The sequence below is a fragment of the Lissotriton helveticus genome, chromosome 9, assembly GCF_964261635.1.
Source record: "Lissotriton helveticus chromosome 9, aLisHel1.1, whole genome shotgun sequence".
Taxonomy (NCBI): domain Eukaryota; kingdom Metazoa; phylum Chordata; class Amphibia; order Caudata; family Salamandridae; genus Lissotriton; species Lissotriton helveticus.
Window position 1 is genome coordinate 342,157,971 of NC_136070.1, and position 21,436 is coordinate 342,179,406.

At 48.4% G+C, this 21,436-nt stretch overlaps 1 protein-coding gene across 1 annotated transcript in view; it reads right to left on the bottom strand.

The window, feature by feature from the left end:
* TRIP11 (thyroid hormone receptor interactor 11) overlaps nt 1-21,436 on the bottom strand; it is a 441,702-nt gene that overhangs the window by 59,702 nt on the left and 360,564 nt on the right. The gene's annotated exons all lie outside the window — the stretch shown is intronic.

The window sequence follows — 21,436 nt, forward strand, 5'->3', positions numbered from 1 at the left end:
CGGAAACTGGGGCATTCAGTTCCCTGGACTTGGGGAGGGGAATTACTATAGCTAGCCTGGTGGACTCGGGCAAAGAACACCTGTGTAATGACTTGGCGTACCAAGCTTTCAGCCGAGGGGCCAAAGCTAAAGCGAAAGCGGCATAAAATTCAGCTGGGAGACCATCGGACCATTTCCGTTGCCCATGTCTTTAATGGCGGCTCTAATTTCCTGAACTTCCCGGGCTTCAGGGTCAAGCTCCCACAGGGGTACCCTGTCTAGAAAGACAGACAAGTTCCCCAGGGCCAATGGCTCTAGACAGCTGTAAAGGGATTCATAATTTTCCAGGAATGCTGTGCTTATTGCACTTGGCAAACAGAGTGGAGTGGCGAATAGAGTGGTGTGGCGTTGCTCAAACGAATCTGGGTGATAGGTGCCCCACGTTATTCAGGTCTGATAAGCCACGTCACAAGTATGCCAGGTCTGCCCTCTTCATCATGTGCCATCACTATGGAATCTTTGTAACCATGACAGTGTAAGCACTCAAGTGTGTAATTATAAAGTTCCCTGGCCTCCCGAGTCGGTCTGTGAGTGCTCATCAGTCCTCGTAGTGATTTCTAGTTCATGCAGACTGACATCCAGACGGAGGAGCTCGTTATTGAGCTCCTTCCTTACCCTACCAACTGACCCATACATTATCCTTGCACCACTACCTTAAACGCCTCCTGCTTAACTAACTCCATGAAGCAGAGCCCTGATTATGTGCAAAGTAGTCAGTAATAGTGGTGGATAAAGTTTCCCTGAAGCATGTATCTTCAAGGGACAGGTGGTTAAGTAGCCGCACGGGCGGTCATTGACTGGTCTGAACATCAAGAGGAATGGGCTGTTATCAGACAGCTTGTGTCCCAAATATTCCCTGTGTGTTTCCCTTTGGCTAAGTCTACTGGAGCAGACAAACATTTCCAAACTAGTGTGTAAGTGATAAATATGAGAGTGATGGGAGTAGTCCCTTTCCAGTGCATGTTATACCCTCCAAATGTCCTCTACCCCCCAATGTTCCAGCTATTCCCTGAAGACCTTCGAGTTTTTATGCGCGAATGCTCCCGGCAGGGGGAAGGAGCGATCAAGTACAACATCAGACACGCAATTAAAGTCTCTCCTAAGAGGAGATCATGAACAACCATTGGGGCGGTTTCGGCTGACAGGCATATATGCTCCCCAATGTATTATCTTGGCCTAGCAATCTACCTTTTGGCAAAGCATAGCCACCCTCTTTATTGATCGTGGAGTATGTATGGTCATGAGGTGTCCCTGCACTAATCCATATAAGCGCCCCTCTGGAATATGCTGAGTAAGTGGTTGCAAAGATCTGCCCTCGCCATCTACACCTCAGGCGTTCCACTTCACCACTAGGAAGGTGCATTTCTTGTAGCATGGCGATTTTAATTCCCTGCCTCTTCACATACACTATGAATGTTGTGGCATTTGGAGGCAGAGGAGCAGAGGCTGGGCTCGCATTACAAAGGCGGCAAGGCCTTTGAAGCTTCCTTCTCAAACATTGTGCACATTCTGGGGGACGGGGCGAGACACCTCCACCCAGGATGGGCTTTGTTTCTGGCCTCAGAGAGCAGGGAATCCAGAAACATGTTTGGTGGTGGCAGCTGCCTATAGCCAGTCAGAGACCCCACCAGTGTTGGTAGGTCTTTAAGGGGTACCTCTGAGGCTCCCTCTTGAAACATGTTTTAATAAATCCCACACTGGCATCAGTGTGAGTTTACTGAGAGGAGTTGTTTGGTACCAAACACTCCTGGGTTTGGTAAAGCCATCATGGTGCTGGTGAACTCGAAGTGTTGAGTTTCCAGCCCATGTACTCTCTATGCGTTTACTGGCGCTTACATGGACTTAAATATTGCAGAGGAATATCTACTCATGCCGATATATCCACACCTAAGATATAGTGCACCCTGCCTTAGGGCTTGTAAGGCCTGCTAGAGGGGTGACCTACCTATACCTTACTGAAACCAAGACTGGGTTGGGGCCCTAAGGCAGTAAGGCCAAGCCTCACGTAATTAAACAACAAAATACCTGCCAGTACTGCCAAATTATTCTAAAATCTTTTTTTGGACGGGACGTATTGATATCAAACAATATGTACCCTGGACCTCTTTTTCCGTCAGAGATAAATCAATTATTTGTATTTTGTTTTACATATCATAAAAACTTTTTTCTAATTTCAAATCTTTTTTGTATAATTAACATTTGCACCTTATTCCATCCTAAAAAACACAATTATATACACTCACTCTACTTCTCACATACTTTTCATCCATACCTACATACATCAAACAACCTATCTGATATTTTCTATTTACAAAACAATTTACTTTACATAAATTTTGTACAATGAACAGCCATGGGGAAACATTTTTTAGTAGTTCTCAAGTTATCAATTTAGGAAATACTCCTTAGGCTGTATGAAGAGATTGGTCTACGCGTTTCGAACTCCCTCAATTGAGGGGGTTTCTCTTCAGGACCACGTAGCTTCTCGCTGTTTTGATCGCCTGTTTCACAATAGAGAAGTGGGTGTCTTCTAGGGCTGTCTTGTGTTTGTTTTATATGGAGACCTATGGCGGTCTTTCAAGCTTTATTCTATGCTGTGCCGTTTGTTTGTTTGTAGTAGGTCGCAGAGCTTCTTGACCTAATCAAAGGAGAAAGGGGGTGCAGGACCGAGTGGTCAGCGGGTTTGGCCACATGAAGGCCTTCTGGATCGCTTCCCAACTCGCGGCCTAGTCTGAAAGCCCTACATCTCGTCCAGGGAAGGGCTGTTCCCGCCGCCTATGCCTCCAGCCAGGTCGAGGCAGTGTCAGGATCATTGCAGAAGTCGGGTTTGCCATCCTAAACAATCCACAACCTGGCAGGGAACATCAGGGAATATTGTAGCCCTGCCTCTCTGAGGGCCTTCTCGACTTCCACGAAAGCGGCACATTGTGTCTGAACTTGGGCAGTAAAATCAGGTAACACTGATACTTTTATATTATTAACAGCGAAGGGACCTTCCGAACTAGCTCATTGTAGTATAGTTTCTCTGTCCTTATAGCAGAGTTGCCTCACCACCACTAGGCGAGGAGGACGGAAAGGTGCAAGTGGACGCGTCGGCACTCTATGTGCCCTCTCCAGGGCAAAAAAAAGGGGTTAGATGGTTTTGAGCGCCCTCTGTCCAGAGCCAATTCTCCAAATACAACACCATGTCAGATCCCTCAACTCCTTCAGGAAGTCCTATTATTACAGCGATTATGGCCTTCTGCGTTCTCAGGGCGCCGTTCCAAGGTGGGCACCCTATCCAAGAGATCCTTCATCTTGTGGGCCAACACCACCTTCTCTGGTTGCAACTCACTCAGGGAAGTTTTGGCCTCACCCACTCGGTCTACCAGCTTGCAATGTTCTGCTCTTAGCAGCCCCAGCCCCACTGACACTGCACTAATTACTTGTTGAAGTTTAAGTTTGGTATCTGCAATAGTGGACAAAACCTTATCAAAATGCAGCTGCATGGAGGGTTTCGGGGGGTACCGCACTCTGCCTCCTCAACCGCGGCAGTAGGGCTCTCTTGCACCAAGCTGTGCTGTCGTTTGTTTTCTCTTTGTCTTCCTCATCCCAATGCTGCAGCCAGTCCCTGTAAGAAAATACTGAAACCCAGGCCCAGCAGGAGCTCCATCGGTGAACCAAGCAGGGCCTCAGCCACCCCCAGGCTATAGGGACAAAACAGGACAGGAACGTGGAGACAAGTGCCAGTGCTCACAGTCTATACCTGTGTTAGGGCACCTGTCTAAAAGTGCAGGAGGTATCAGGCAAAGTAGGCTACAAGGGCAGAGGCCAAGAGCCACTGTGCAGGAGAGGATCCCCACCTTCTATGCTGTCGCTCCTGAGCCCAGGCCTAGGGCCAGCAATTGAGTCTGACTCACCCCTGTTGTGGGGCAGGCGTTGGAAATCAGTTTCAGGCTTGGGGTCTGCGATGCGGCCAATAACAGCGTGGCAGAGATACTAACTCTGAATGTGGCGGAGAGGGCTGCCACTCGATTGCACCCTCTGGCACTAGTTGTCCCTCAGCCGCAGCAAAGCAGCACTGTCTCTCGGGAGCAGCGAGCAATCCTGCCACCGTCAGAGAGGCCGGTGACTTGCAGATGGCACCACGGACCCCTCCAGAACTGTCAAAAGGCGTGATGTAGAATGGGGTGAGGGTCTCCCAAACAGGCTGTTGCGGGCTCCCTCCTGGGTGTTGTCACAGCGCTGAGGAGTGATGCACAATCCCGTTCAGCACAGCAGGGCTCTCACTTAAGGTTCCCGGGTAGGAAGTGCATTCGTCAGCGGGTACAAGAGCAGTCAATCCCCTAGAGGTGGTCCGCTCTCTCAGAAAAGCTCCAGGCAGGCCTGCCCCTCGGGAGTGGCAATCCTCTCAGCACCGGGCCAGCAAGCAAGGGGCGGCCAAGGAGTCAGAAGGTTTCCGCACTGCAGCACATCTCCCGGAGCCAGGCGGACCAAAGAGCACGCCCGCTCAGCAAACAAAACCCTCCCTCATAACCCTAAGAAGGCGGTGTCAGTCACGCCAGCCACTGCGGGGTCCCCCCGCGCCAGGAGCAGTCTTGCTGCCCCAGGGCTAGCGCAAGTCCAGAGCCGCGCTAGAAGCCGCCTGTTCAGCCATTCGCCAAGCCATCGCTTCAGGAATGTGTTGATATTATCATCTTCCCCAAATGTCAAGGCACGCAGCATCCGTCAAACTGTGCAGCAGCCCGGGCTTACTCTAAATGAGGATCTGAGCTGTAAGGAGAGGATAAATAAAGGATTCTATGTGGGCTGGTGTCGGAGCTCGCTAGGCTACGTCCGATGCGGTAGCCATCTTGGCCATGTCCCCGTGAGGGGAATTCTCCTTGTTGAGGAGGAAGATTGAATAGAGGAAATAGAGCCATGGCCACCCCAATTGTGTGCAACTTCAATTGAGGTCGAACTTGCGCCGTCTTGATGACAGGGAGGACAATTGAAACCTCGTCTTCCAACGCCGACGAGATGCCCTAGGCATAGATGAGTCAAAAACCAGTGTGGACCATGGCACTAGAGGTGCAGTAGAGAGTGGAGCCAGATGCCGGCCATTATGGGTTCAGAGTGTCCAGGTGGGGCTGAGGCCAAACCTGCGAGTGGTGGGCCCTAAAGGTGTGGCGAGTGAGTTGGGAAGGATCTGAAGAGCATGGCCTAGAGGAACTCTTTGATCTGCTTAAGAGTAGTGGACGGCTTCAGAAACTTGAATTATCCTGAAAAAAGTTGCAGGATCAGCTTTGAAGTAGAATAACTTAGAGAGCAAGATAGAGATGTATGATGCCACAACTGCACCTTCTCAGGGGAGTGTGAATGACAAGAAGGATTAGTTACTTACCTGTAATCCTAGTTCTCATCCAGGGGTATAGTCATCAAAGTCATAAGCTATGAATAATCCCCGCCTATGTGCGGGATCCCGGAGCATATGGAAAATACATATACAAATAGATGTATGTATATATATGTGAAAACATATATTTGCAGCCTAAAACATTTCCCAACTGGCAAATCTGCCGCAAAATTATATGAATTAGCATACACACAGTAGTACTCTCCCAACCGCTAAGGAAGAGAGAGAGCAGTAAACATTTGCATACAACAATGCTTTATTGCCATAGGAAAAACCTGTAATTGCAGGCATTTGCCAGTAGGCTGCAGTAGAGTATGAAGAAACAAAGAAAACTGACACCTTGCCTTTAAGGCATTAGAGTAGAGGTACCGTGCCTTTAAGACCTGAAGGTGACCCCCTGCTCCCATGGTGCACCACAGGTGGCAGTTGGGTCAGTTCTTTTTGGAGGTGCATAACACCTGAGTAGATACACAGTAGCATATCATTACTTTATGAACATGCTCGTCCGGGGAGGTGGGCGGGAGCTTATGACTTTGATGAGTATACCCATGGATGAGAACTAGGATTACAGTAAGTCTCGCAGACGAGCAAAAAAGTATACATAGAGACATTTAAAAAATTGCACATTTCACATACAACTTATGCAAATAAATTCCTCAAAGAGGCCTGTCCCACTTGGGCATCGGCCTGTGTATCTGAGTCTAGGCAATAATGGCGGGTAAAGGTATGCACAGACCGCCATGTAGCCGCCTTGCAAATTTCTGAAATTGGGACATTACGAAGGAGAGCAGTAGTAGAAGCTTTCCCTCTTGTAGAATGTGCATTAGGTCTACCCTGTAAAGCCTTGTTAGCTAGTTGATAAGACAGAGCTATACAGGAGACTATCCAGCGAAAAATAGATCTTTTTGAGGCTGACAGACCGGTATTAGTGGTTCCATAATTAACAACAAGCATTTACAATGCAATGGTCTCGACATTGTTAAAGTTAGAGCTATTGGCATTGTTCCTGACATTTTTATTTATGTTTTTGTTTTTAAAACAAAAATAAATGGCATTGTCATTTAGAATTCAGTCATATTTGAGCTTAATTCATCTAAGGACATCCATATACTTTCTGGACGCATGATGTCAAATGCCCCACGCGCAACTTGCTTGCCTCTTGTTCCATCCAGGCAGCCATCTTAGCCTGCCTAGGGGAGGACAATAGATGTAGGTAATGTATTCTCTACGCTTACACAATCGCTACTCCCAGGGATTGGAGAGACAATGAACAGTGCTACTGACATAGCATTGTTATCTTAAAGAGCAGGCCAATATTCCTTAACAGTGAACAGGCCTGACATTGCCAAACCGTTCAACATTTACCAACATTTACATTTCTGTTCCATATTGCCTCCACTGGCTCCTATCCAGATGTTCTCCAATATAAACCATATATTGCTCTAGCTGCACCCACCGATTCTACTTGTACATTGATATCCCTTCATCCTAACGAATGGTGAAAACGCCTCCCTTTGCAAGCTGTCAGCTGAATTGCCATTGTGAACATAGAGTAAAAAATGTATCTAGCCACAGTGGTGACCGATCCTTTCAGGGTTCCTGGTAGCTGATGACGTATGAGGGAGTTTGATTACTGGTATTATGTATGTAGGTATTTTTTTTATTTATTTGGTCTCTTGACTTTCATTTTCTTCTCCATAATGCGCCTATTCACTGATTAGGACCAATGGGGTAGAAGAAAGACAAAGGCGATAGCCAAACAAAGTAGGATTAAGAGTGACTTTGTCATCCACAGAAGGTCCCTTTTCTTACTTCGCAACAGCATGCTTAGGTCCCCTTCTGTGTTGCCACTATCCAGATGTCTGCTGAATAGCTGTTCCCTTATATTTGTGTTTCAAATGGTGAACGTGGCAGTTGTATATATATTTTTCTATTACGTCGAAGAAGACCTGAATTGGGCAGATGCAGTCCCAGTGGCCTCAGCCTCCTGAACGCTGTTGCTATCACAATTCCTAAAAGATCACTTTTTGCCCGATTTACCGTGTGCATTTTTCCAAGACGGTGTCGACCTTAGTATCTGAATAAAAGATGCACCCTCCTTTATGTTGCAAGGGAGTTCTTTGCACTGCCCCTGGGGAGATGGTATTTCCATGTCTGCCCTTCTGAGACACAAAGGACTTAAACAGGTCATGGTGCGTGAGCCTGATCGGGGGGGGGGATTAGAAATGCAAAGCACACTTCATCACGCCTTTCAGAGGCTTTCTCTTGCGCACATATTTACAACCTGAAACAGCGTGAGCTGGATGAGTTTTACGCTTATTCTGTTGCTAAAGGAAATGTAAATGTAAAAAAAGGTAACCATTCACACAATGCAGGATACAAAGAAAACCACAACCATGCGTGCTCTGTAATATAACTCGGAATCTCTACGACGTTTAGAAGCTTACCTCTCTTAAATTTAGCGGAGGAGCAACCAGCTTTACAAGTAGGGGTGGAGAGGGCAACCTTTTAGGCCCAGGGGGAAGTGATAGGATGAAGGGGTGGCAGAAAGTCGGAGTGAATTATGGTCCAATAAAGGTAATGTGGGGCTATGCTACCACAGTTGTATTTACCCACAGCTTCTTTACGACATGCCTTGTCCCTCAGTGCCCGAGCGGTTGGTTGTTCCTTCCTGCATTCATTTAAACAGCACTTCAAGTAGCGAAAGCGAGCATGTGCATCTAGATCTAGTCCACAACAGAATTGCTGGCTATCCACTGTGCGGTATAGCCTCGCTAATAGCCTCGTTGAAGCTGGGGGCAAGAGAGCGATTGTGAAAGGAACCCTTCACCAAACATCCCGCATGTCTGCAGCTTCGAACTCGGTAAGTATGAATTAATACATTTTCTTCTAAAGCCTCTAGACGCCCACTATTTCGGCACAAAAGGAAGTGAGGTACGGAGACAAACTGTTTTACACAAGATCTGGGTTGGGTGAGAGAAGAGGCAGCCAGCTTGTTTATGAGCGCTGCGCGCCTCGTGATCAGCGCCGCGTGCTGGTATGCAGACTCCCCCTGCATTCCAGAGAGGCGCGCGTCGTGATCCGGGCTGCATTGCCAGCCTGTGGAGACAAGACCTGGCCGCGCGCACAACGTTATTCTATGGAAAAACGCTGCGCGCGGCCAGGTCTAGTCTCCCTTCGGCGTCTCAGACTGTTGAGACGCTGACAATAGTTCTCGGCGAGAAGGCGCTTTCAGCGCGTTATAGCCGAGCCCTAAAAAGCCGGTCAGATTTCTTAAGTGGAAGGGTTTTAGGCAGGTAAAACTTCAGAACCCGCTGGAGGTCTAGAGAGTGTAAAGTCCTCTCCGGGGGAGTGGTAGGTTGAGGAAAAAAGGTAGGTAGGGTGATAGACTGGTTGATATGAAAGACTGAGTCTACCTTAGGTAGAAAACCTGGGTGTGTTCTCAGTACCATCCTGTTGGCATGAAACACTGTGTACGGTTCCTTACAACACAGGGCCTGGATTTCGCTAACCCTACGGGCAGAGGTAATTGCCACTAAAAAGGAGGCTTTCCAGGTCAAGTGCTGCAAAGAAGCCTTATGAATAGGCTCAAAAGGAGCACCCATCAGTTTAGTAAGTACGATGTTAAGCTCCCAGGGAGGAGAGGGGGACCTCACTGGTGGAAACACTTTCTTAAGCCCCTCTAAGAAATCCTTAACCACAGGCATAAGGAAGAATGGTGTCTGAGAAGGTGACTTCCTGTAGGCTGTGATCGCCGCTAAGTGAACCCTGATAGAGGGGTACTTGAGGCCTGACCTTGTTAAATGCAACAGATAGGGTAGAATCACGTGCTCTTGACAGTGGATAGGGTCAAGAGAGTTGTCAAGACACCATATGAAAAACCTCTTCCACTTGAAAGCATAAGATGTCCTAGTGGATGGTCACTTGGCTTCTTTCTGAATGTTCATGCAGTCTGCTGGGAGGTCTAAGTGTCCATACTGTATGACCTCAGGAGCCATGCCGTCAAGCGAAGGGAAGGAAGGTTGGGATGAAACACCTCACCCTGGTCATTGGTCAACAAGTCCGGACAGCAAGGAAGTCGCCGGTGCGGCACTTCCGACAGCTGGAGGAGATCCGGGTACCACCATTGGCGCGGACACTCCGGCGCTATCAGGATCATCCTGGTGTTGGTCCTGTTGAATTTCTGAATCACCGCCGGGATCAGAGGCAGGGGACGAAAGGCGTACAGCAATGTCTGCGACCAGCTGATCAAAAGTGTGTTCCCCCATGAGCCCTGTTGGGGAAACCTGGACGCGAAGACGGGGCATTTTGCATTTGCAGCGTCTGAGAACAAGTCTATGTCTGGTACGCCCCATAGATGAAAAACCTCCTGCGCAACGTCTTCGTTGAGCACCCAATCGTGCGCTTCTACGAAGTCTCTGCTTAGGCAGTCCGCTTGGACATTTTGTTTTCCTGGCAGATGAACTGCCACGATGGATAGGCCTCTTGCTAGGAGCCAGTGCCAGATGGCTTGCGCTTCCAGGGATAGTACTCTTGACCTGGTGCCTCCCTGCTTGTTCAGATAGAAATGGTTGCCGTGTTGTCCGTTTGAACTTGGATGTAGTTGGTGCGCAGAGACGGGTAAAGAGATTTGAGCGCCAGATGGACGGCTCGAAGCTCGAGGAAGTTGATGTGGTAGCCTCGCTCTACTTCGGACCAGAGGCCTTGAACCTGAAGCTGGTCCATATGAGCACCCCAGCCTTGAAGAGAGGCATTCGTGATCACGGACTGAGATGGAGGAAGGCGATGGAATGGAACTCCCCGGAGAAGGTTGGAGCATTTCATCCACCATTTGATTGAGTCTTTGGCACCTTGTGGAAGAGAGACACGGTCCTGCCAGTGACCTGACCTCTGAGACCATTGGTCCTCGAGAGCTTGCTGCAGAGGCCTCATGTGAAGGCGTGCATTGGGCACGATGTAGATGCACAAGGCCATCGATCCCAGGAGAGAGGACACTTGTCTGGCTGTGGGACTGTGATTATCCAGTAGAAGATGACACTTCAGAAGCATGGATGACAATCTCTTCTCCGAAGGACACAAGCTTGCTTGAACGGAGTCCAGGGAAGCGCCCAGGTAATGAATCCGTTGGGAAGGATTGAGGACTGATTTCTTGAAGTTGACCTGCAACCCCAATGAGTTCATCAGGTTGAGACAGAACGACAGATGGTCTTGAAGCAGAGCCGGAGTGGAGCTTTTCAGCAGCCAATCATCTAGATAAGGATAGACGAAGATCTTCCGCCTGCGGAGAAAAGCAGCCACCACCGCCAAGCCCTTTGAGAATGTCCATGGCGCGGATTTGAGGCCAAACGGAAGCACTCAATACTGGTAGTGCTGGCGCCCGATCTGAAACCTTAGAAACTTTCGGTGCCTCACTGGGACAGGTATGTGAATGTAAGCGTCCTGCATGTCGATGGTACACATCCAGTCCCCCTGATGGAGATGGGGAAAGATCTGATGCAGGGCTAGCATGCAGAATTTTTCTTTCCGGATGAATCTGTTTAGAAGTCGTAGGTCTAGAATGGGCCTGTAATCTTTGACTGCTCCTCTTTTTTGGACAAGAAAGTAGCGGGAGAAGATTCCTTGATTCCTCTGTATGGAAGGAACCTCCTCTATAGCTTTCTTCTTGAGGAGGGCAGAGACTTCGTCCTGCAGCAGCTGACTGTGGAAACGGGGAAGTAGCTTTACTTGAGGAGAAACCTGCGGAGGAGGGGACTTGAACCTCAGCAAGTAACCATGCTACACAAAATTCAGCACATATCTGTCCTTTGTTATGGATCTCCACTCTTCCAGATGATGAGAAACACTCCCTCCCACCAGAGTGGCGAACAGTTGTGGAGGAAGCAACAGCTCAGGGTTTTGGAGGCTGCTTGGAGGCAGATTGCTGCTTGTTATTGTTGCCTCTGCATCTGCCAGGACGTCTCTGTCGAAATTGGGTTTTCTGTTGAGTTTGGGAAGACCACTGAGGGGTTTGAAGCCTCTGCTGGTAAGGACGCTTATCCCCCTGACTAAAGCGCTTTTTAAATTCTTTAAGCTTTTCCAAACCCACAGCCTTCACAGTGTCCATTTCGGATTTCATTTTGGTCATTTCATCGTCAGCGTGAGGACCAAAAACAGAAATAGCATTAACGGGGATGTTCAAGATTTTCTTTTGAGCATCTGGTTTGAGGCCCGTGAGGCGGAGCCACACCGAACGTCGCAAACAGATGCCATGGGAGTAGCATTGGGCCGCGAGGTCAGAGGCATCTGCCGCGGCACTAATTACCTGGTTGGCTACGAGTCCTCCCTCCTGTAGGATTTCGACAAAATCCTGTCGGTCTTCTTTCGGAAGCTTCTCTGTTAAGCGAGTAAGGGAGTCCCAGAGGGACCTATCGTACCTCCCAAGTAGAGCAGAAGCACTGGCCACCTTCATGTATGAAGCAGAGGTGCTGCATACCTTCCTGCCAAATGAATCCATTAGTTTGCTGTCCTTCTCTGGGGGTACCGAAGATGAGGTAGAGGCTGAATGAGACTTTATGGCAGCCGCCACGATAACTGAATCAGCCGGAGGATCTGATCTTAGGAACAAAGGGGTCCTCTGCAGACGCCTTGTACTTCTTGGCAAGCCTTGATGGAACAGAACCTACCACTGCAGGCATAAGGAAGGTAGCCATCACTGGTTCAAGGAATCCGGGCACCAGAGGCACCAGAGGTCTAGGCGCTGTCCGGTGATGAAGTGTGTCGAAGATAATAGAAGTAGGAACCACAGGAGTATGCAGAGAGATGTTCAGCTTCTTTGCTCCCCTGCCCAGCACATCTGTGAAGGTTGCGATGTCGTGAATAGGTGAGACTCTTAACGGAGGAGTGGAGGAGAAGGTCGGAGAATAGTCCCGGACCGTAGACCTCGTGGAAGAGGACCAAGTTGGAGATCTAGTGCGTCCTCTGTGATGAGACCTGTCTCGATGGCTATGCCGACCCCTGGATCTAGACCGATGTCTAGGCGGAGATCTTGGCCTGGGGGAAGGTCTTGGCTTGGCAGGTGTTCTGGGCCGTACCAGAGAGCGTGATCTGTTAGGAGATCTTGGTCTGGGTGAAGGACGTGGCCTCCGTGGAGGAGACTTAGTCGGCCTGACCGGAGTGTTTGTCCTCGGAGCAGCGGGAGTAATCAGAGTCCTGACTACTGCAACCGCCCGAAACAGCTCCCTGAGGACAGTGAGATGACACACTGCGTGATCTGTCCGCAGATCTGGGGGACGCTTCTGGAGAGATCTCCACGATGTTAACTGAGGAGATGAAGATCTGTCCCCTGATGACCTGGAGCCAGGAGACTCCACAATCACCGTTTGTGTGACCAATGGCGTCGAACAAGGCCTTGATGTTCTCCACGTCGATCGTCCACGCCTTGGCGATCTCGACTGTGATCTTCGGCGTCGAGACCTCGACGTCGATCTCTCTCGACGTCACGTCCTGTCGACGACGACCTACGACGTTGTGTCGACGGCGACCTTCGAAGGCGTGTTGACGGCGACTCCTCTTGGCGTCGCCTAGGTGTCGACCTCCTCGACGTCGAATGGTGGGATCTCGAGGACCCTCTCGACGGCGGCACGCCAGCCGGCAGCAATCTGGAAGCCATCATAACTCTCGACGCTGACCCCCTCGAGGGCGGCGGAGAGTGTCTCGACATCGACGGAAGCCTCGACGTCGACGGAGACTTTGACACATCAGCAGCCACAGACTTCGAGCCCGAAGTGTGGCTGCGACGGAGACTTTCGACGTCGCGATGGTGATCCAGAAGAGCATCTGGACCTCTTCGACGGCGACTTCGACGGAGATCTTCTTCCTTCCTTCCTTCCTTCTTCTAGAGGCAGGCGATGCGGAACGTCGCTGTTTTTGAGCATGCTTGCTTGAAGAAGACGTTCTGGGGCCTCCATGGCGGCCCTCCAGATGACTTTTGTCTTTCTCCAAGAGGGCATGAAGTCTAATACGTTCTCTGTCGCGAAGAGTCCGCCTAGAGAACTTCTGACAGTGATGGCACTGGTCAGGGTCGTGTGCAGATGGAAGGCACATGATGCACACAGAGTGTGGGTCAGCCAGAGCCATCTTCTTGTCACAGGAAGGACACTTCCGGAATAAAGCAGGCATTCTGACAGAACATTTTTTGTGGAACACACCACAAAAAACAAAGCAGAAACCTTAAAATCCCAGAAGATGTCGGATTTTCTGAGAAAAATCACTCAAAACAACAATTTCAGTCAAAAACTTAAGAGCTCAAGCTCCAGGATCCTCACAGAAGGAGCCAGAAAAAAGAACTGACCCAACTGCCACCTGTGGTGCACCATCGGAGCAGAGGGTCGCCTTCAGGTCTTAAAGGCACGGTACCCCTACTCTAATGCCTTAAAGGCAAGGTGTCAGTTTTCTTGGTTTCTTTATACTCTACTGCAGCCTACTGGCAAATGCCTGCAATTACAGGTTTTTCCTATGTCAATAAAGCATTGTTGTATGCAAATGTTTACTGCTCTCTCTCTCTCTTCCTTAGGGGTTGGGAGAGTACTACTGTGTGTATGCTAATTCATGTAATTTTGCGGCAGATTTGCCAGTTGGGAAATGTTTTAGGCTGAAAATATATGTTTTCACATATATATACATACATATATATTTATATGTATTTTCTATATGCTCCGGGATCCCGCACATAGGCGGGGAATATTCATAGATTATGACTATTGATGAGTATCCCCTGGATGAGAAGGGGTGTAATCCCGCTTAGATTCCTTGTGCTTTTTCTTTGACTTACCAGAGGACTTGGATCTCGAGGAAGAGCGAGCCCTGGAACAATTCCTGCGATTTCTGGATTTCGAATGCAACAGGGACTGAACTTTCAAGTTGGACTAGTACTGGTTTCATTGTGGAGTCTTTCAGTGCTTGGAAATGCAGAGTTCTACCCCATGGTCTTGTATAGCCTTCAGGTTCATGGACGTACAGTCACAGTAGGCCTTACGAGTCGTTGCTCGACCCAAGGCACCACAGTCACATTTGGTAAGGATCTGTCAAAGATATTTGTTTGCAACATCCTTACAGGGTTTAATATCTGTCATTTTATGAGGTCTCAATGAGACGAGAGGTTACTCCAGGATCCATCTCTAGGGGCGCGGAACTGACGTCAACATGTGCGAGTGGTGCCTTTATCGGCTCCATGCATCATTTCCTGAGAAGAATGTTGTCAGTGTTGTACTGCATGGTACCACCTATCGGCAAGCAGAGGAAATGCTGAAAAGTTTCCAGATACAGTGTGATACCTGGGAACTATTCTAGAGATGAGGAATCTGAAGCAAGAAGTCTATCAGAAACACGGTTTTGTCTGGACTTAAATTTGCAGCAAACAATAATCAAGCTTTTTTTAAACTTCTTAAGCAAAACTGGAGACTCCCCAGCTGTAGTCAGTGACTAATGATGGCCTGAGAGAGTGGAGAAGGGCTGAAAAGAACTTGTTGTAGGGCAGGATTTGTTGCTATTTACTAAGGTGTGGAAAACCGTTGCAATGGAGGTTCTCATCTTGTAAGCTATGTGTATCTGAGAAGTGGGCTGTTGGAGTTGGCATGAATATCAACGTATGGTCAATATAATAACTGACCTGGGGTGGAGGGTTGGAAGGAAAGCTGCTTTAGTCCTAAGGACCAATTAGTCCTGGTAGAAGAACGTGAGATGAAAGAGAACACTGAGTGCCTGCAACTTATTAGAAGTGCCTGGCAGAGGGATCGGCCACCAGAAAACAGTCTTGAAGGACAGTAAATGTAACTGGCAATTAAGAATGCACGCAAAGGAGAACCCACTTAAAAAACAAGATTCAAATTCCATTGGAGCAGTATAGAGGGTGTCAGTGAAAAGGAGTACGTCATTCCATTCAAGTACCTAATCACAGTTGGGGATTTGAAGAGGGATGGCTGATTTGCAAGGCAGAGGAAAGTGATTGGGCAACAATATTTCCTCTGAGAGCGGCCACTGCCCAACCTTGCTGGGCAGAAGGCAGAGCAAAATATAGGACTTCCGACAGGTGCACTTTCTACTCCACACACTATGTGATAAATCTGCCCCTGCCCTTCCAGAGTACGAAGAGTTTGTGGAGGAGAGACAGGCTGACAGTAAAAGATGAACCACCTCTGGTGGGAGCTGGAAAGAGCTCACTTGACCCTGCTAAATCTCCTGGCATGAAGGCAGAGGCTTTGGAGGTTGGGTGCAGCACCTGCTTCTCTACACAGGAGAGTCGCAAGAGGTCTACCTATCACACCCGTCTTGGAGAATGTGGCAATGAGAATGGCTTGTGCCCATGCTTGTGAATCTTCTTCAGCACTCGAGGGATCAAATACAAGGAGGAAACTTGTAAAGAATTAGATAACTACACTTCAACTAAAATTGGTGCCAGGCTCTGAACAACAGATACTGAAGAACACAGAACTGCAGGCAATGAACATTTTCACAAGTGGTGAAGATGTTTACTTGAGGTTTGCCCTATGGGAGAAAGGTGGTCTAAACAACTCCATCTTGGGAACTAGAAAGTACCAGGAACAGTATACCTGCCTACTTTCCTGCTCAGGGACCAACTCCACCACTTCTTTCTGCAGCTGGGCTGCCACTTCCTATGACAGGATAGACAAGTGACTGAAAGGGAGGGCACTTGGGAGACGTTAATTAGATCGTTAGGGATATACCCTTTCCACAATCTGCAAAATCCTGTGGTCTGATGTTATGGGTAGAGTCAAGATTCATCCTTATTATCTTCATGGATGCATCATAGTCAATTTTTACCACCTCACAAAAATGATAAATGAGGTTTTCTGGCACCACCATGGTAGCCATGTCGCACAATGCATAGGTGTATCAACAAGCAAGCATCATTGAGTGACTGTGGGCTAAATTGCCCAGTGAAAACACTTTATTGCCAGCAGCCTCTAGTTTTCTAAGATTCACTGCCCGTAGGGACTGTAGAGAACATGCCAGGACTCTGTCTGGAGCATGAATCTTGCAACATTAGGCTTTCAGGTGAGGAGAACGTGGTTTTCCAATGTTCATTTGTACTGTCTAGCTATCAGGCGGGTCACAGCAAGGGCCTAGGTGGATATGTTCCATCCCAACTTCACAGGATCAAGCAGTGCCTCATTAAAATATTAACCCTATATTCCACTGCTAGCAGAAGCTACTTCAACACATCTGCTGCGTTCCAGAGGTACTGACCCTGTTGGGCATTCCATTGCAGTCTCTGGGGACATATCAAGTTCACTTTCATATTTGTAGAACCTGGCTGTCAGCAGTGTCTGCAGAGGGTGCCCAGGAAACTGGCTCCCTCACTGCTGTCATTTGTATAGTAGGGCACTATTTCTGACATTTGTAACTGGTAGTGTTAGAGCCAACAATGCCATCCGTCGAGGCGAGAATCACCTTTAAGATGCTCACCCACGCACACAAGGCCCTGCACGGCACCGGACCAGCATACCTGAACAGCCGACTCAAATTCCAGGCACCCCAAAGGACCCTACGATCAGCCCAGCTTTCCTACGCTGTGGTCCCCCGCACCAGAAAGACCAGATCGGGAGGCCGCTCCTTCTCCTTCCTCGCGGCCAAAGCATGGAACGCCCTTCCGCTCCACCTCAGACAGACAACATCGCTCCCCATCTTCGCAAGAAACCCCAAAACCTGGCTCTTCGACAGACCCCCTCCTTGATGGAATGGAACCTGCACCCCCCCAACTCCCCCCCACCCCTAGCGCCTTGAGACCCTTACGGGTGAGTAGTCGCGCTTTAACAAACTCCTGATTGATTGATTGATCCATAGTTTACCAGAAATGCTAGCATGAAGCAGTGTCATGCTGAGACTCCATGCTTATCTAGCCTCTTACATTATCCTTGGGGCCTCCCGCCTACATCTCATCAGGACAGACCTCTACTTAGAAGGCAGACAAGAGGATACCAGCTCTAATGGCAGAGCAGGTGTTGGCAGCACCACTGCCAGTGCTGCTGGGGAGGGGGCTACTGGCGAGGGTCTCCTCCAGAGACACAGCGGTTGGATTTCCAACTCCATGGTGCAGGAACTTAGTTTAAAGCACCAACACGAATTAGAAATCCAATTGGATTCCGACCCATACACAGCCCACTACGCAATACTGTACAGATGGTGTTTTCTGGCCTTTATCAATCCCACCAGTGGAGTTCAGGGACACAGTGGAACTCCAAATAAGTTTGGCGACACTCAAGTGTCAACAAGACAAAAAAAGGATGGAGATAAACACATCATCTTGATTCAGATGTAGGTATTCAGCTTTCACTGTAAGCATCCATAGTAACATGGCAGGGACCATAAAAAACATTGAAAATGTCAACCTAGATAGGGGTATACGTGTATCTAAAACCTCAAACTTTCTAGCAGAAAGTGATAACAGAATCCTGCTGGCAAACACATGATAAAAATAGAAGAGATTTAAGCAGGTCCTGTCACAGTGTTCATGACAGTCTTGTACTAGAATGGCTCCGGTCAGTGATTGATGCATTTATTGAGGAGGATCTATGGAGTCAAATCGTGCTGGGAGGATGAGCCACTGCCAGAAACTCATATAGGGCCCCAAATGGTCCCCTGAGGCGCACTGGGGGCACTGCAGCCTGCTTGAACATCTCAACCATGGCATAAAGCAAACAGGTTAGTTCTGTCTCAAGCGGTGGAAATTCTGTATAGGTCAGCATCGGTTGCGGTACAACGTGTAGTAGAGGCACAAAAATATGGCCGAGTGGCAGGTATTGGAGATATTGGCGCCACCAGAAGCAAGAATGAAATCCACAATCTCCAGTTCCAAAGAAGAATCTGCTGGAGGCAGGGTGCACCTAGGCAACCTACCTCAGAACCTTGAACAATGCTGATGGGTGTTGTCATCCCATCTTCTCTTTTCTGCTGCTTCTTCTTTTCCTTCCTAGACTTTAAAGAAGGAGAGGAACCAGACTTTGAGGCCGACCTTGAGCCTTCATCGCACAATTCATAAAGGGCCAGATGTAGGTAACTACCATTTACTGATTCTAAAATACCGAATTTTACCGATTTGGTATTTTAGAATGGGTAAATGATATGTAGGTATTAATTCGGTAATTTTTACCGAATCTGTAAAATTCGGTAAATACCGATTCGGTATTTACCGAATCGGTATTCCCCATTCATGAATGAATGGGGAATACCGATTCGGTAAATACCGATTCGGTAAATACCGAATCGGTAAGGGGGGATAGACCTACAAGGGTGACAGGGTGTCACATTGGCACCCTGTTGCACCCCTGAATAGTGCATGGGTGCACATGTGGCACACATACATGCCCTCATGTATGTCTGCCACATGGCACTGTTAAAAAAGCACAAAATTGCTTTTTTAACGGTTTTCGTTATTTACCGCCAACTTGTAGTTGGTGGTAAATAACGAATCCTTACAGGTGAAAAGCACTCAATGTAGCCACCTACATCCCAAATGCCTAATACCGGTCGGTAACGGCCGAAATTCGGCAATTTCGGCCGTTACCGACCGGTATTAGGGTTCCTATATCTGGCCCAAAGTGATGGCCTTAAAGTGCTTGTTGCAAGACTAAGGGCCAGATGTCGGTGGCCAATTACCGGTCGGTAACGGCCGAATTTGGCCGTTACCGACCGGTAATTGGATTTTGAGATGTAGGGCATGCATTTACAGAATCGGTATTTTACCGAATCTGTATTTACCGATTCGGTAAAATTACCGAATCGGTAAATACAGACTCGGTAAAATACCGATTCTGTAAATGCAGATGTAGCTGGCACATGTCAGAGTGCCACAGGGCTTTAAGAATCGGTATTTTACCACCCAATCCAATTGGGTGGTAAAATACTGAATCCAGGTGTGCATGCACATGTGTGCATGCACACCTGTGCCATGTGACACACAGACATGCCCTTAGGGCATGTCTGTGTGCCACATGGCGCACATGCCTATTTTTGGGGTGCCAGAGGGTGTCAAAGTGACACCCCATGCACCCTTGCTAAAATCGGTATTTACCGATTCTGTAATTACAGAATCGGTATTGCCCATTGATTCCTATGGGCTGCAAGGCCCATAGGAATCAATGGGCAATACCGAATCGGTATTTACAGAATCGGTAAATACCGAATCTTAACGATTCGGTATTTACCGAATCTGAAATACCTACATCTCCCCCCCTCTATTTTACCACCTCTTAAATACCGATTCGGTATGAATCGGTATTTAAGAGGTGGTAAATTAAAATTACCTACATCTGGCCCCAAGAGTCCTCCTTCAGCTTCAAGCACCAATGGCACACTTCATGTGGGTTGGAAATGAGCATTTGACCACTGCACGAATGACATGGCTTGAATCCTGACTTTTTTGTAGGGCACACCCCTAGTCACTGCATCAAAGAATTTTGGAGAAATGTTGTTAAAACGCAAAAGAAAAACGTTAAAAACAGTAACAGTAGCTTAGGATATGTATCAAAGAATGTGAAAAAAAGATAACCAAATTCAGTGTGCCAGGGTAGGTGATTTATGGTTCCAGCGCCGAAATAGACCTAGCGCTTCCAGAGGCAGTGTGGGGAGGGAGCGAGGGAGGGGGTGGCTTCAACTACGAAAACAAGTAGAAACATGCCCTCTTTAACTCACACAGTGCACTGACCGATGTGGCTTGGTTGACTTGGACTGTATAATGTATAGAGAGCTACAGGAGGTACAGTGTGGGTGATCTAGGACCAGATACAATGCATATCGGGCAAAGATCAGACTTGAGATACAAAGCCCTCTCCCAACACTGAATTGGCCTCTATTTCCCTGCTTTGACTTGATGCATCTTATAGGGAATGTTCTTAGTCCCACTATTCAGACGGTGATTAATTGCTCGCTCTCTGAAGGCTTAGTCCCACTGGAGTGGAAAAAGGCCCTGGTCAAGCCCATAAGGAAAAACACCTCCGTCCCTTGGTCGGATATGACCAACTTGAGGCCTATCTCCCTCTTGCCGTTTGTCGGCAAATTGATGGAGAAACACGTCAACCTCCACCTCTCCAGCTTCATTGAGCAGACCGGCTGTCTGGACCACTCTCAATCAGGGTTCAGACCTAAGTATAGTACCGAGACGGCTCTCCTTTCCTTCACGGATACTATACGTATGTCTCTGGACAGGGGTCTATCTGTGGTGTTGGTGCTGCTGGACTTGTCCGCAGCATTCGACACCATATCTCATACCATTCTTCTAAGAAGATTAAAGGAGATTGGCTTAGAAAGATCTGCCCTGGCGTGGTTCACCAGTTTCCTTACAGAGCGTACCCAGCAGGTTAATATGGGCACCTTTAGCGCCATCTCTACCAAAATTACCAGAGGAGTCCCGCAGGGCTCCTGTCTCAGCCCTACGTTGTTTAACGTTTATGTCTCCTCCCTGGCTGATATCATGAGGTCTTTCGGGTTTTTACCCATTTCTACGCTGATGATACTCAGCTGCTGTTTACTTTTAAAACCTTTACTCCCGAGGTAAGGCAAGCTTTCTCGAATGGCATGACTGCGGTCGCCAGCTGGATGGCCAGGAACTTTCTCCAGTGCAATGTGGGAAAGTCAGAAGTCATGCTGTTCGGGGAAGCCAAAATCTTGTGGACCCCTGACTGGTGGCCTACTAGTCTGGGAGAGGCCCCCTCCCCTAAACAGGTGGTGAAAAATCTGGGAGTCCGTCTTGACCACGACCTCACTCTTGTACATCATGCTAACACCACGGTGGGGTCTTGTTTCTATGTCATCAGCCTCCTTCGGAAAGTGTTTCCTCTCCTCCCTGACAGCACAAGGAAGACCCTGGTTCAGGCCCTCGTATTGAGTCGCCTGGACTACTGCAATGGTCTGCTCTTAGCGGCCAATGAAGGCGTGCTAAACAAACTCCAAGTGGTACAGAATACCGCGGCACGCCTGGTGACAAATGCCCCCCCCAGAACGCCATCCCGGCCCCTCCTTAAACTGCTC